Raw genomic sequence first — 9,738 nt, forward strand, 5'->3', positions numbered from 1 at the left:
CACCACTGCTGGCCATTGTAAACCAGGGCTATGTCACCATTACAAAATGGAAGTTCACGATTCATTGTCACATACATGATTGCGATCAAAGATTTAACTGTGTTAGTCGTTGAGCATTGGAACATTATGAATACAAATGTAATTTATTTTTGGCTTTTAGGGCTTCGTAAAATAAAAGTTGCACAAGGCAGATATGACAAATAATATACATTATTTAATTACAAAAAAATACATTCATAGTGGGATTAGCAGAGTGGAAATAGCCAATCTACAAGCTCCAAACGTGTCGCGTGTTATTTTACCTCTGGGGCAGAATCTGCCAATGCTTTGTCAATGCAAATGCGTGGATTCCTGGAAAAAATCCACAAGACCAGGAATCCACGCATTTGCATTGACAAAGCATTGGCAGATTCTGCCCCAGAGGTAAAATAAAAGTGCGGTGGAAGCGCGCCCTTATGGAGAAATTGGTGACCTGACAAAAGATGTGTCCATCTTGTGGACTTCACATGTCAAACATCCAAAGTCAATCGCTGTTAGTTTATGAACGGAGTTGCTCTGTTCATAAACAAACAAACAAACGGTTGTTATTTACATTTGGACATAGTGATGTTTTTGTGAAGTCCACGAGATGGTCGCATGTTTTCTGAAGGTCACCAATGTCACTGTAACACAACAACCGTGCTGCAGGTAGGAGGCACAAACTGGAGTTTTGGAATCAGCGGCCATATTGGAAATAAATTGGGCCTCTCCCTCACTTCCCTTCACAGGTGTTACGATGATGCTAATGAAGGCTCTGTTCCAAATGGACCCTTACGGGGTGTGTAACTGAGTGTACAGATGGAAACAAATTACAGGTCCATTTGGTTCCATTTGTACACTCTCAGAGTTATGGGTCTCCTTTGAGAACCACTGTGCTACACTAAATAGAACAGAGCCTTCATTAGTATCATTGGTAACACATGTGAAGGAAGTAAGGAAGAGGCCCAATCCTTGGCCAAATGTATATTAATTTGGGGGTCCTTGATTTGAAACTTTTGAGAGCCACCGTCTTAAGTTGTTTCTGGAACTTGATGAAATGATAAGCTTTGTAGACTTTACTTGAACATGGTGTTTGATACAGGAATAGACGGCACCTCTTTGCTAAATTGGTTCTTTTTCTCACAAAATGTAAAACAAAATGGTCTTAAAACAGGGGTCTTCAACAGGGGGTCCGGGACCCCTAGGGGGTCCTCAGAGTTACTACAGGGCGTCCGCCAAATCTTTTTTACATTAACCACTTGAACCCTAGCATCCCTTTTCTGAGGAGAACTTAAGCCAAAAATAGCAGATCTACAAGCTCACAGCACGAGGCGTTGTGAGCTTGTAGATCGGCTATTTTTGGCAAAGAGTTATAGGTGTAGAGGGAAAAAAGAGCAGCAAAAGTTTATCTGAAACACAATTTTATACAATATAGAGGGCATCGCTGCTTCATCTCTCTCTCAGCTAGGGGGTCCTTGGTCTGAAAACGTTGAAGACCCCTGTCTAAAAGGGATAGTTTAAAAAACGTTTTCCTATGGATTAGTCACCCCATGGAGACTTGAATTCATGGATATGTTTTAGCTTTTGTCTCATTCCTAAACCAATAATTTGATGACCGGCAGCGGTTCCGGTAGGAGACACAAAGAGTCTCCTTTGTGTCTCTTACCGGAACCGCTGCCTACCGGTCCATAATTCAAGGCTCCATGGGGTGACTAATCGATAGAAAAAAAGTGTTTTTGGGTGAACTATCCCTTTTAAGTAATGTAAAGTATACATGATGTGAACATGTACGGGTGGGTACATCATTATCAGACCTAAAACGTATTGTTTTATGCCCACAGTGGCTGTAGGCCAGTCAAGCATCTTCAAATCATCTACTTAAAGGAGTAGTTCACCCAAAAAAATTACTTCTTTTCTATAAATTGCACACCCCATGAAGCCTTGAATTCATGATTTTGTTTTAGTTTTTGTCATTACTGAGCCAATAATTTTATGACCGGGTGTATTTCCGGTAGGAGACGCAAATAATTTACTTTGTGTCTCCTACCGGATAAATTGGCCGGTAGGAGACGGGAATCTAATTATTGGCTTAGGAATGCAACAAAAACAAATCCATGAATTCAAGGCTTCATGGGGTGTGCAATTGATAGAAAATAAGTCATTTTGTGGGTGAACTACTCCTTTAAGTTACTTAATTACTTACTTTGAGGAATAGAAATGGCCAATTACACTGAAGTGCCCACTTTTCCCGGGTGCCCACTCTTCTGGTTACAAAATCTCAAATTTGTTTGAGGTAATCGCTATTTGTTTCCATTGTTGAAAAATGTTAATTTATTTTCAAACATGTTCATAAAATGGCCGATCTGCAAGCTCACAACGCGCTGCGATTGCGACGCGTTGTGAGCTTGTAGATTTCCAAAATCTAAAAACAAAAAAAGTCAGGTAATGGCATTCATTTAATCTTAAGTTATTTGTCATATCTGCCCTGTTTACGAAGCTTAGAAGCCAGCAATTTATTTTATGTTCAATGCCAAACAAATACAATTAAATCGTTAATCGCAATTATTTGTGACAATTACTCAAGTAAAATGTCATAATGGTGACACAGCCCTGTCAGAGACCAGCTTATGGCGCTACAGACCATCATGGCTTCCAAAATGTCACCCTGTAAGGCCTGCTCAACTCAACGTTTTTGTTTCCTTTTTTGTCTCTTTACAGAACACGAAGATGACAAGAAGACGTCCGTAAGATGGCAGGAAGGTAGGAACCTTTTGATTGCAGCTGCTGCTTGTTAAGGGGCTACATGCTACCATACCATGTATGTGGTCATTTGCGTCGTCTATCGTTTCACGTCATTTGCATCGCGTCATTTGTGGGTAAAGCTTCATCACGTCGGTCCACATCACATAGGACCATGTGCCTTTCTGTGATGTGGATTAATGTGATTTTATTTATTGTTTCAAGTCATTTGCGCCCAAAACTTTGATCACATCGGTCCACATCACATACGACCATATGTGGTCGTAACTTCTCCTCTTTTTCTCTATTCTTTGCTTTAATAAAGCAATAACAAGATTATTTGTTTTTATTTACTTTTGTGTCTGAGTTATTTGATCGATTTTTTGTTTTTGTCTATCTTTCTTTTCACAAACACATTTCTTTCTTTCTTGCCTGTCTATTGCACTAGTTCTTCACTAGTGGTTTGTGTGTACAAATGTATGTGATGTGGAGCTATGTGATTTATGTCTGGTATCATTATGGTAGCATGTAGCCCCATTAACACTGTGTTAACAGTCATCTATGCTGTAGGTCTGTGCAAACTAAAAGAGAAAGCAAATGATGTGCGTGGTGTCATTTGCTTCTTTCTTAGTGTTTTTCAATTTAATTTGCTGTTGTCTGAGTCGTGGCTGCTGTTCAAGGTAAGTGATAGTAGTGACACGGTCTATCATTGGTTGTCGGGCAGAAACCTTGTATCTCCATATATATATATATATATATATATATATATATATATATATATATATATATATATATATATATATATATATATATATATATATATATATATATATATATATATATATATATATATATATATATATATATATATATATATATATATAGTGTCGTAAAGACATTTCTTTACTTGGTCATACCGTGTGACAGTGTCACACACTAAAGCAGTACAAGCAGCTGATCTACAAGCTCACAACGCAAAGATCATGATAATTACATTGGATCCATTGGCACACAGGTTATTTTGTGTCTATTTTAAAAAGTAACAATTTTGGACATACAAGCTTTCTGCATGACCTCCATACTTTAACTTCCCCTCTTTTCTCTTCATTATTTGCTTGAATAAAGTTATAACTTTTTTCCTTCTAGTGTGTCTTTGAGTTTTTTTGTATGTACAAATGGAACCAAATGGACCCGTCTCTGGTCCATTTGGTTCTATTTGTAGTACTGACAGTATACGTATCCAGGCTGTTATGTAATGACAGGGTACAGTATATGTAGGCCTACGCTAAGCTGTATAATATAGTGACAGGGTACAGTATATGTATACTAGGTTGTATAATATAGTGACAGGGTATAGTATATGTGGCTCTTGGTCAAATAGCAAACTCACATAGTTAAACCTATTTGTGCTTTATCTATTTTTGATAAAGTTAAAAATATAGCTTTTTTTGCCCTGTCATAGTATCAACTAAACATTTTTTTAGCTTTAACCGTAAAATTTGCACTATCAGCGTCGTGAAGAATATGTAAGGGACTGGACCAGTTTTTTTTTTATTATTGGGTCAAGGCCAGCGTTTGTGTGATTTATGTCTCGTAGCATTTCGCGTCATTTGCGTAAAGTAATTTGATTTGCGTCGCGTCTCAGGATTTCACGTAATATCCGTGCAGGTAAGTCTTCATCACGTCAGCCCACATCACATAAGTCCATGGTGTAGTGTAGTGTAGTGTAGTATGTGATGTGGATTGATGTGATGTATGTGTTGTCATTTCACAACACATGCGGGTAAAAATTACATTTGATTTCACGTCGCTTCCGTCATATGCAGGTAAGTCTTCATCACGTCAGCCCACATCACATATGACCGTACACGGGGGCCGTATGTGATGTGCATTGATGTGATGTATGTCTTGTGTTGTGTCATTTCACAACATATGCGGGTAAAACATCATCACGTTAGTCCACGTCACATATGAACATATGTGGAGGTATGTGATGCATGTCGTCCTTTACGTCGTGTGTCGTTTCGCGTAATTTTATTGCCGTTGTACCGTTTCAGGCTATTTGCGAGTAAAGCCTCATCACGTCAATCCACATCACATAATAATAATAATAATAATAATAACATCACATTACTGGTCGTAGGGTTAGGGTTATATGTGATGTGGATTTATGTGATTTTGTGATTATTTCACGACATTTGCGGATAGCTCGTCATTCACATCGGTCGGCAATTTTTTCTTTTAGGCGAGGTACACGCCGTTGTTTACAGTAGGTCAGAACAGGGAGAGATGTAGGGCCATCATTCATATCATATGCATTTAATGACTTTGGTTATTCCTGTTGCTTGTGTTGTATGTTGTGTATTAATGTCATTCATAGTGTTGTCTGTTGTGTACTAATGTCATTCATAGTGTTGTGTACTAATGTCATTCATGCTGTTGCTGTATTGCTGACAAATATTGGCACAATTGATTTTGCGTTGCGTCATTTGCGGTAAAGCTTAATCACGCCAATCCACATCGCATATGACCAGTATGTGATGTGAAGGTGTTTGACGGATGTCGGCATGTGCATCACGTATAGTTACTCGTTATTTGTGCCGTCATTTGCGAGTAAAGCTTCATCACGTCAATCCACATCACATAATAATAATAATAATATAATAATATAATATAAACGATACATACAACCATATGACCAGTATGTGATGTGGACTTCGTTTCACGTTGTTTGCGTACAATGCTCGTCATTTGGCAGGAGAATAATGAAGAAAATGGACTGATGCTGGACTGAGACTGATGCAGAGAACATGAAACAAAGAATGCTGCTGCCATTGCGTCATATGCGCCTCGTATGATTTATGTCAATCGTTCACAAATGATGTAAATTATACAAGTCTCTCTATCTATCCCTCTCTCTCTCTCTCTCTTTGTCCCTCATCTCTCTATCTCTCCCCCTGCTAAGTATGTTGGTGAATGTAATGCACATTACAAAGTGCTTTGGTAAAGGTACTATAGATAAATGCACCATTTAAATTGTAAACTTTGAATTGAACTCATAGGCATCAGCTAGCAGCCACTGTGACACTGTAAGAGGCAGTTCAGTCACTGTAGACTATATTACTCCTGGAAAATAAAATAAACATTAGTCACAACTGTGTGATTGCATTCTAAACATTACAGTCATAACTGATGTCATTCAAAATGTGTAAGCTCTATATTTAACAGCTACCAGGCATTGTGCCACTGCAGAGGTTCCCAAACCTTTTAGCTCAGGACCCAAACTAGTGAAGATAATAGATTTGCAAGCTCACAACGAGCATGTAAATCTATTTTCACAACCTTTTTTTTGTTTTGTTTCTAATTTATTGCTTAGATTTGTTGTTTTCACGAAATAGCACATGTTCTATTTAGCTTGCTTCTTATATGTGCTTTTAATTCATTTTCATTTTACTATTTGACCCCAGAAAAAATAGTCACTGTTTGAATCTGGATCAGAAATTATCAATAAACAAGCAATGGCAAAAACACACTGGAATGTAAACATTTCAGTGTAAAGATTTCATAACTTTTTAGCTCGAGACCCAAAAGAGAAATGTGATGTCTCCCTGGGACCTAGTGAGAATAGCAGCTCTACAAGCTCGGCTTGTAGATCTGCTATTTTCATTACTCTTATTTTAATATTTTAAATGGAATTTCTTTGATTTTTGTTTTTAAATGTATCGGGTTCTTTTGAAACATAAGAACGTTTTACTACTCTAAATATTTTATTTTATTAATGTAAAACAAATGTAGGATACTAAAAGGAAAGAGGAATATTTACTGACTGATCTCAAAAACAAATTAAAACTGGCAGAAATAAAGACTCACTCCATAGAAACCTTAAGGAAAACTCCTTAGACAGAGACTAAGAACATAAATTTTTATTTTATTTTTTCTATGTTCATAAAGTGCTCCAAGTGCTCCAAGTGAAAAGTGCAGCAACACACATTTAGGTCGTAGGACCATCGTCAGTGCTATATCATCAGATGTAATCATTTGCAATTAAAGCTTCATCACGTCAGTCCACATCACATAATGACCGTAATGTAGTGTAGTGTAGTATGTGATGTGGATTTCTGTGTTGTCATTTGTGGGTAAAGCTTCATTATTCATGCCGGTCAATAGGCGAGGCACTATGACGATGGTCCTTTGACCCAAACGTTTGCTGCTGCACTTTTCACTTTTAGCACTTGGAGCTCTTTATGAGCATGAACAAATAAAACACTAATATATTTTGTTTAGTCTCTGTCTAAGGTGTTTTTCTTAAGGTTTTTGTGGAGTGAGTCTTTTCTTCAACCGGTTTTCCTTTTGTATAAAGATGTTAACATGGCTTCACATTTATGGTCTGTAATGATTACATTTTTACAAATTTCCAAATGTTTTTGTTTGGAAGAGTCAAGATTGTATTTCACACTTGTAAGTTCTGTGGATATCTTTGCTTTGTTTTTTTGATAAAAATATGATTTATTGTTTACCCGATGATTAAATGCATTATCAGGTTGTCATTTAAAAAAAAAAAAGTAAAACAAAAAATCCACAGAGCTTTAAAAAGTGTTGAATAAAATAGTTTTTCCTTTAAAAACAATCTTAATTGTGAACTACATTTTGCTCATGTACAGAGCGTTAATCGATAGGGTTATGTTTTGATGTTGTAGATCTTTGATTTGATTGATTGAATACTTTATTAACAGGTTTGGGGGGGGGGGGGGGGGGGGGTGTGTATTTACTCATGACCCAAGAAAATGTGTCCATGACCCACCATTGAGTCCCGACCCATAACTTGGGAAACAGCGGACCAGGGTCCATTTGTTGCCTTAAATGTATGAGGTTCTTTTGAAATATGAGAACTTTTTATTTCTGTAAGTGTTTTATTTAAAAAAAAATGTAGGAAACTAAAAGGAAAAAGAGAAAGATTGATAGACAGATATTAAGAAAATCTATTTTTGTTTTATTTGTTTCATGATCATAAAGTGATCCAAGTGCTCAAAGTGAAAAGTGCAGCAACACACATTTAGGTCATAAGACCATCGTCAGTGCTATATCATCAGATCTAATCATTTGCGGTTAAAGCTTCCTTACGTCAATCCACATCACATAATGACCATAGTGTATGTCTGGTGTAGTGTAGTGTAGTATGTGATGTGGATTTATGTCTCGTATCATTTTGCGTAATTTGATTTGCGTCTCGTCTTATCAGTTCACGTCACTTATAAGTCATTTGCAGGTAAGTCTTCATCACGTCAGTCCACATCACATATGACCATAGGCGCTGTATGTGATGTGGATTTATGTGTTGTCATTTGCGGGTAAAGCTTCATTATTCACGGCGGTCAGTAGGCGAGGCACTGACGATGGTCCTTTGACCCAAAAGTTTGCTGCTGCACTTTTCACTTAGCTCTTGGAGCACTTTATGATCATGAACAAATAAAATGCAAATATATTTTCTTGTCTAAGGAGTTTTCCTTAAAGTTTGTGTGGAGTGAAAACATGGCTACCTATTTATGGCCTGTTCATGAATTTTCCATGGCCAGTCATTTGGGATCAATAAAAGTAGGAAAAAAGGCTGTTATTCTAGTCCGGACTTGTCCTTTAACATGGCAGCCTTGTTAAGTGGATAAACTAAATTGGTAAATGGATGAACTGTGACGGGATAGATGTGGGAGGTCAGCAAGAGTTTTTTTTTGTGCAAATATTAATTTGAATATCTGTTAGTTTATTGTATCTTATCTGTATTTTGTTTTAGTTTTTCTCCTTTTTTATTGTTGTAATGTTAATTATTGACGTGTATTTTGGGTTATTGTTTTCCTGTTTTCTTCTTGGTCGTCATGACTTCATAGGCTTGTCAAAATTACATAATAGCATTAGTCTTTGATGGATAATATCATTGGAAATTATGTAATATTTGCACAAAAAATATTTCAGTTGTAATGTATGTTTTGTTTTAACTTCCATTTACTGTATTTGAATGTGATGGTATTCTATGTATGTGTTTACCTTGTTTATTGTGAGTCACTCTGGACAAAGAGTATAGATGAATGTCTACATTGAAAATTGTGAAGTGACTTTACTGTTGAAATGTAAATGAGTGAATGTTAAGTTAAAGTTCAAGTATTTATTTGCCATTTCAAAACAAGTTTGATAGGAAATTGTCTTGGTGCTTCCTCTCACATACAAGACAACACAATAAACAACAGCACAAAGACAAGAACAGAAAGAGACACAAGGAACAGAACCAAACCAGGACCAAGCTGCAGCTTTGGCTCATGTATACAGTACAGACAGCAGAAGAAACTGCTTAGTGCAATTATGTAGCAATTTTTAAAGTGCATAATAGTTACCATGTGATTTGTAAATAACAACATAAAAACAAAGGCTCTGGTGTGGTTCTCCTGGTTTACCGGGATGGGGTTCAATTCCCTGCAGTGCCCTACTCATAGTGTTGTATTTACCATTTTATATGGTCTGTTTTATTTATGTTCATAGTGTTGTATTTACCCTTTATGGTTTTATTCTTTATGTTCATTGTGTTGTATTTACCCTTACATGTTTTGTTTAATTCTTTGTTCATAGTGTTGTATTTCCCCTTATGTGGTTTATTTTATCTTTATGTTCATAATGTTGTATTTACCCTTACATGGTTTGTTTTATTCTTTATGTTCATTGTGTAGGGTTGGGATCCTTCATTATCATTATAATTGTTGATGACCAAATGGACCATTACAGGTCTGTAACTCTTTAGTGTACAAATGGAACTAAATGGACCCGTTATGGTGGTCCTTGAAACGTAAAAGTTTGAGGACCACTGGTATTTTAATGGTTTATCAGACGTGAAGTCCACACACCAGCTCTTAGTGTGATGGATACGGTTCCAAATGCTAACACAGCTACAAGCTCTTAGCCTGTCTCAAAGTGGGGTCCGGGGACCCCCAGGGGTCCTTG

The sequence above is a fragment of the Gymnoscopelus microlampas genome (assembly GCF_963454915.1).
Source record: "Gymnoscopelus microlampas genome assembly, chromosome: 2".
NCBI classification, from domain to species: domain Eukaryota; kingdom Metazoa; phylum Chordata; class Actinopteri; order Myctophiformes; family Myctophidae; genus Gymnoscopelus; species Gymnoscopelus microlampas.